Consider the following 6571-nt stretch of genomic DNA (forward strand, 5'->3'; position numbering starts at 1 on the left):
CTCCTGTTCAGCCTATATATGCTACCCTTGGGTCAATCTCTTCAAAACGTCAATTTTGACTACCATAGCTATGGAGATGACACACAGTTATATTTAGCAGTGTCTCCAGATGACTACTGTTCAATTGAGGTATTGTGCCACTGTCTAAATCAGATAAATAAATGGATGAGCCAAAATTTTCTTCAACTAAATCACAACAAAACTGAGACTATTGTTTTTGGCAATAAAGAATAGAGAATTGCTGTTATTAAACACCTGGACTTTCTATCGTTAAAAACCAAAGGCCAAGTCCGAAACTTTGGCGTTCTGATTGATTCCGAACTAACTTTCAGCAATCATATCAAATCAATCACAAAAACTGTCTTCTACCATCTGAAGAACATATCTAGAGTGAAGACTTGTACGTGTCAAACAGACCAAGAAAAGCTCCTCCATGCTTTTATCTCAAGTAGACTTGACTACTGTAATGGTCTTCTGACTGGACACCCCCAAAAGAGTATTAAACAGCTGCAGCTCATTCAGAATGCTGCAGCTTGCGTTCTAATCAAAACGAAAGGGTCAGAGCAAATAACGCCAATCCTAAAGTCCTTGCACTGGCTTCCAGTCAGCTTTAGAATAGATTTAAAAGTTCTGCTACTGGTCTATAAATCACTAAATGAATTAGGTCCTGAATACATGAAAGAAATGCTTACAGAATACAAACCCAGTAGAGCTCTGAGATCGACTGACTCAGGTCAAATAGTGAACCCCACAGTCCAAAGCAAACATGGTGAAACAGCATTTAGCTATGATGCTTCACAGAAATGGAATAAGTTGCCAACAGAGGTGAGGTCAGCCCCAAACTCTTCTTTTTTCTCATGCTTTTTAGAATATATCCACTTTTTAATCATATTACTTGTACTGTATGCGGTTTTAATTGTCTTTTTAAAAATAATTTGTTCGTCAATTGTATTGTATTTTTATGCTGTTTTAGATGTTTTATTTCTTTGCTTTCAAATTCCTTTAATCATATAAAGCACATTGAGTTACCTCGTGTATAAAATGCGCTATACAAATACATTTGCTTTGGTTTGTTTTGCTTTGCTATGTTCCCCACAATTGACCCCTCCGTGGATATTGCGCAATCCGCGTCACTGACCAATCAGAGGCCAGAGATCTGCATAAACCAAAGCCCGTTTTTGCTCCCGCCATTTTCTCAGTCAACATTGCATGGTCCAGTATAGGTTTAGTTAGCGTTTCATCGCATATTTGGGTTATTTAACAAAAAATATGGTTAAGAGGTGTAATCACGGACTTTGTAATAGTGACGACAGGTATCCTGAAAGGCTAGTTGGTGGAGTTCGATTCGTACCCTTTCCAAAACCGAAGACCCAGTACGAAAAATGCCTTCGATGGAACTTTGTGGAAGACCGCATCATCAACTAAATCCATCTAATATCAACCGGAACAGATATGTTTGCACGAAGGTATGCCCTATATTTGATTTTCAATACATGTCTCGTATAAAGGAATTCGAAGTTCTTCCCTAGCATAACACTGCTGCGTGTGAACGATTGACACACTTATTCTTTGTTGAGCGATGATCGGACTGCACAAACATTTTGATTTCTTGCCGGCTCGTGGCCGGAGCTTAACCAGACTGTGTTTGCACGAAGATATGCCCTAAATTTGATTTTTAATACACGTCTTGTATAAATGAATGAGACGTTCTCCGCTAGCATAACATTGCTCCGTGTGAACGATTGCCACACTTAATTCTTTGTTCAGCGATATTTAGCGATGATCGGACTGCACAAACGTATTGATTTCTTGCTGGCTCGCGGCCGAAAGTTAACCAGACTGTGTTTGCACGAAGATATGCCCTAAAATTGATTTTTAATACACGTCTCGTATAAATGAATGAGACGTTCTCCGCTAGCATAACATTGCTCCGTGTGAACGATTGCCACACTTAATTCTTTGTTGAGCGATATTTAGCGATGATCGGATTGCACAAACGTATTGATTTCTTGCTGGCTCGCGGCTGAAAGTTAACCAGACTGTGTTTGCACGAAGATATGCCCTAAATTTGATTTTTAATACACGTCTCGTATAAATGATTGAGACGTTCTCCGCTAGCATAACATTGCTCCGTGTGAATGATTGAATGAAATCAGAAGAATGGCGTCTCTCTCAGTTAAGAATGTATTGTATTTAGAATCTATAATATATCGTTGATTTGAAGGGAATCAGAAGCATGGAGTCTATCTCAGTTCAGAATGTATTGTATTGTATTTGCCATTTTTACTGTTTTTCTTACGTCAGCGCACGTGGCGTGACGTCACTTCAGGAGGCGTGGTTAAGTGCCCTGTACGGAGGGGTCAATTGGCTGGCAACCAGTTCAGGGTCTACCCTGCCTCCTGCACGATGATTGGGATTGGCTCTGGCACTCCTGCGACCCCTGTGAGGATAACCGACTCCGAAGATGGTTGGATAGTTTATTTTGATAATAAAATAGTTCATACATTAACACTCATGTATAATTTAGACATAATAATGATTAGTTCACATTTCTCACTTACAATATATCAATCAGCAAATTATCCAATAATACAACTACTATGCCCAAGCCTGCTTTCCAAAGTATTGACAAATTAGTGCATATTTTTCAGTGGTCACATAAAGCCTGCACTTCATTAGCAGCTTATTAAAGTGCTATTTGTTTCGATTCATCACCTCTGAGGTTGAACTCTCGTCCACACAGAAACACTGCAACTAACAAACTGGTCTGTCTCGGGACAGACTGAACAATCTTGTGTTGTCCTGCAGGGCTCGGAGAGAAAATAAAAACTCCTTCAACAATGTGGCCCTTGCATCAGCTCCCCGGCAAGATCTTGAACGGATCAGCAGCCCGTGTGCAGCACGGCGGGTGGAGTTCATCTGTCAGCAGCTAAACTCGTCAGCCTAATGAGGCAGTTACTGTACGGCGATGACTCCTCACTCAGAAGCTTGTCTTGGTACACGGCAGAGTCTCACATTTCAAGGAGGCCAAAAATAACATTTACCTCTCTCATAAAAGAAAAAAAAACTCACAAACTCACTCCACCCAAAGAATAATCCAAAAACCTCTCATGTACAACAAAAAGTTTTCAATTCAGCCAAATAATGTTGTTAAAGTCACCCTAAAAATCCCTACAAATGGTACAAAAAAATAACTAACCATGAAAATAAAAAATGCTTAATCATAACAACAGAAATAACAACAGAAAATCTCACTCAAATAACCTGGAACAGTCACTAAAACTCTCACCTCACCAGAACAAAACAAAAAAAACTCACATACAGCAAAAAAACCTTGATGTCTCTTAAATATTCTCTCACTCACCCAAAAAAACACTCATTTGCACCAAAAATGTTTGACTTGCACCCCAAAAACTCACATTCAACCAAAAACACTCACCAAAAACCTCTCACGCTTCAAAAAATCATCCTCTTACATTTTAGTCTGATCTTCCTTTCTTGCAATTTTTTTTAACCCTCACTTGGTTTTTGTTCAAATTTGATTTTGATTTGATTCTTTATGAATTGTGTGAGAGGATTTTTTTTTTTCAGTATGTGTGAGGATTAATGGGTGTGTGTGTGTTGTGTGCATGCACATTTTTTGGGGGTGTGAATGTGAGACCTGTATACTTTTTTCAGGTGCGAGAGAGTTTTTGAGGTTTACTGTAAGCGGTACATAAACGCCACGGTTGGCCTACACAGACGGCACCTCATCCTCTCACACCCGATTTGCTGCGACACTGGGAATTTGGTGAGACAATTGAAAGCCGGTGAACTTTGTACGCAGGAGCTTCGACATACAGATTGTGATTCACACGTGCTCACACACTTCCACACAAGAGCGTACAAAGCTGTCTTTGTCGACCAGTGGCAGCCGCTCAGTCATTGCTAACTAAATGTAAAAAACATGTCCGCAGTGTGTTTACATGTACATGTGTCATGTCCCAGTCTGCGCTGTTCTCCACTTCCCCCAACTTTAACTCTTGACTAATGCGTGATCATGTGTCAGCCGTGACTTTATATGTGGAAGTCACTTCCTGTGTGGATAATACTTTTCAGGGCGCTCTTACCCATCGACAAGCAAGTGATCAACTTTATGCTGTTGATGATTTGGAAAAGTTTCCCGGCATTGTCTTCTGGGTATCCATTGTGGGAGTTTATAGTATGATTTTTAAAAGAAAAATGAACTGCTTCCAACAGCGGTGTCACAAACGTGGTCTACTTGCACTTGGATGAACTGAATTTAGCACAGTAAATGTATGACCTTTAATATAAATGTTTTCTTGTTTTGAGTTGTGAGCACTGTGTGCCTTGAATAAAAGTTGCAAAAATCAAATTCCAGGTTTTGCTTTTTGTTTTCCTCCTTTTTCAGATGGTCTTTAATTCTCCTAATATGAAATAAGCTTTGAAATGTTTCTTTTTCTCGGTAATTAACTTCCAACAATGTTCACATAACAATTTCTTTTCGAAACATATGTCGTAATAATTCTTATTTAAACCTTCTAATAGATAACAATATCATAATACCGAAAACAATGTGAAAATCATTCCGTTCATGTCTGCTCAGCATGAATTGAATTCAGTATCCGCTTTGTTGAAAAAAGATTTCTCACAGTGTCGAGTCTCTAAATATAGTTACCAAATGTCTAAATTTGGAACAATTTTATAATTTAATTTCTTAATTTTCAGCCAGAATGTTGTAAGTGGAAGCAGAGCACGTTGGTTGGGCCGCATTTTATTTCAAACTGTAGGAGCCACAAAAAAAAAAAAATTAAAAAGGATTATTCTGAGAAATGTAATCAAAAGAATCAATAAAAATGACAATTTGCAAAGTTCTAGTTTTGCGTGGAAAACTGTAAATTGGTTCTAATGCCCTTTTTCCACTTTACAGCACTCACTCTGGATCACACGGTTCTACTACCTACTTGCTTCCAATCTTTTTCCATGAGTAAAGCCTGGTGCTAAAAGCTCCCATTTCTGGTCATTTCATGCAATGTGGGCAATGTAAACCACTGCCCGTCATTCACATCTTTATGTCATTGTAACATTTGATGATATACGGCTCAAAACGACGCAAAAGCAACATGCATCTAACTTTAGCTACGGATGGTGAAGCATGGGCAGGCTGTCCATTTGGCAACTTGAGCTTCAGTGAGGAAGTACAGGACTTACTTCACCTCCTAAAACGGCCACCAACACGTCACAATCATCTCACCCGTGATTAAATGCACTGCAACCAAGAGAAACCATCACAAAGGAAGAGAATTGACTCTTGGGAATATGTGAATACAATGTCAGCAGACAAACAGAATTTAGCTTGTCAATGGAGGTCACTGCTTCTGATATAGTTTAGACCAGGGCAAACTGCCAGCCCATGGGCCATTCACGACCCGTGAGATAATATTTTGTGGTCCCCACCATAGTATGAAAGCTTTTTGTGAGTAGTGTCCTTGAGTTTTTTTTTTTTTTTTTTTTTGCATGGCACTTTTATAATGTAGGCAAATTGAGTTCGAGACTCTTGGTTTAGACCTTGTAGTATGATAATTTTAACATTGCCGACATCATGACAACAAATAAATTTAGGAGCCTCCTTTGGCGTTGTTTCTAAGCGTGTCTTGTTCATACTGATGCGTTTAATGCTATGTGCTTTTCCCAGTTTTCCCACAGTACTAATTCAAAGTGACAAATGGAAAGTGTTACTGTGTGGTGAAAAAGCTGCACCAGAGAGCACAATCGATCTTTCCGACCTGTCAATCATTCATTTATCCATCCATCCATCCGTTATCTTTTCCGGGTCGGGTCGCAGGGGAAGTAGCTTCATCAGGGATACCCAGACTTCCCTTTCCCCAGCCACTTCTTCCAGCTCTTCCGGAGGGATCCCGAGGTGTTCCCAAGCCAGCCGAGAGACACAGTCTTTCCAGCATGTCCTGGGTCGTCCTCGGGGTCTCTTTCCGGTGGGACAATCACTCATACAATAATAGCAAATCAGATAGCCGCATTGTCTTAGGCCCTCTTGTCGTCATGCCCCATAAGCAATGCTGGTTATCTGTCGCATGCACTTTGAAAAGTTTATGTTACGATGAATATGGTCCTCAGATGCGCTTGTAGAACGTGCAATTCTGATGAAAGATATCCTGCTAGGTTACAAGGGGCTCGATTGATTCATTCTCCAAAGCCTAAAACACAGTTGACGAACTGTCTACGATGGATTAAGTCTCGCGGAAGAGCACACGTACAACTAAGTGTGGATAATATCAACAAACACATGGCTGTATGTTTCGAATGTAAGGGAGAAGTAACTTCTTTGAGTTTGATTGAATTATTATCAGTGATTTATAGAATGCAGGAGAACAACTTTCACTTTGTTAGTGTATCACTGACCTGCAGATTGAAGTGTGTAATGATTTATGCCGAAGAGTCAGGGTAGGGATACGTAAATGCGCGATGTCATGCAAGAGAAATCACTATTTGCCCATTTGTATCACATCGGACTTTTAAGACAGAGTACTGGGTTCCATTACAAGCCAAGTCA

General features: G+C 39.8%; 1 long non-coding RNA gene across 1 annotated transcript; it reads left to right on the forward strand.

Annotated features, from left to right (window-relative positions):
- Positions 1–1213: 1213 nt before the first annotated feature.
- Positions 1214–4330, forward strand: LOC133508707 (uncharacterized). Its single transcript, XR_009797122.1, has 3 exons — positions 1214–1466; positions 2305–2467; positions 2809–4330. It is a non-coding gene; the product is annotated as an uncharacterized LOC133508707 (long non-coding RNA).
- The last annotated feature ends 2241 nt before the right edge of the window (positions 4331–6571 follow it).

The sequence above is a fragment of the Syngnathoides biaculeatus genome, chromosome 11 (genome assembly GCF_019802595.1).
Source record: "Syngnathoides biaculeatus isolate LvHL_M chromosome 11, ASM1980259v1, whole genome shotgun sequence".
NCBI lineage: Eukaryota > Metazoa > Chordata > Actinopteri > Syngnathiformes > Syngnathidae > Syngnathoides > Syngnathoides biaculeatus.